We start from the raw sequence: 882 nt of genomic DNA, 5'->3' as shown, positions 1-882 counted from the left end.
ACACTACACTAACACTAACCTAAAATAAAAAGTAAAAAACACTACATATACACATACCCCTACACAGCCCCCCTCCCCCCAAAAAATGAAAAACGTCTGGTACGCTACTGTTTCCAAAACGGAGCCTTCAGCTGTTGCAAAATAATAACTCCCAGTATTGCCGGACAGCCATTGACTGTCCAGGCATGCTGGGAGTTTTGCAACAGCTGGAGGCACCCTGTTTGGGAATCACTGGCGTAGAATACCCCTATGTCCACCCCTATGCAAATCCCTAATTCAGGCCTCAAATGCGCATGGCGCTCTTTCACTTTGGAGCCCTGTCGTATTTCAGGGCAACAGTTTTGGGACACATATGGGGTATCGCCGTACTCGGGAGAAATTGCCTTACAAATTTTGGGGGGATTTTTCTTCTTTAACTCCTTATGAAAAGGTGAAGTTGGGGTCTACACCAGCATGTTAGTGTAAAAAAATAAATTTTTTACACTGACATGCTGGTGTTGCCCTATACTTTTCATTTTCACAAGAGGTAAAAGGGAAAAAAGACCCTCTAAATTTGTAACGCAATTTCTCCTGAGTACGGAGATACCCCATATGTGGGCGCAAAGTGCTCTTGGGGCGCACAACAAGGCCCAGAAGGGAGAGTGCACCATGTACATTTGAGGCGATTTGCACAGGGGTGGCTGATTGTTACAGCAGTTCTGACAAACGCAAAACAATAAATATCCACATGTGACCCCATTTTGGAAACTACACCCCTCACGGAATGTAATAAGGGGTGCAGTGAGCATTTACACCCCACTGGTGTATGACAGATTTTTGGAACAGTGGTCTGTGAAAATGAAAAATAAAATTTTTGATTTGCACAGTCCACTGTTTCAAATA

This window comes from Hyla sarda, chromosome 4 (genome assembly GCF_029499605.1).
Source record: "Hyla sarda isolate aHylSar1 chromosome 4, aHylSar1.hap1, whole genome shotgun sequence".
Taxonomy (NCBI): domain Eukaryota; kingdom Metazoa; phylum Chordata; class Amphibia; order Anura; family Hylidae; genus Hyla; species Hyla sarda.
Note: the sequence above shows the minus strand (reverse complement) of the source record.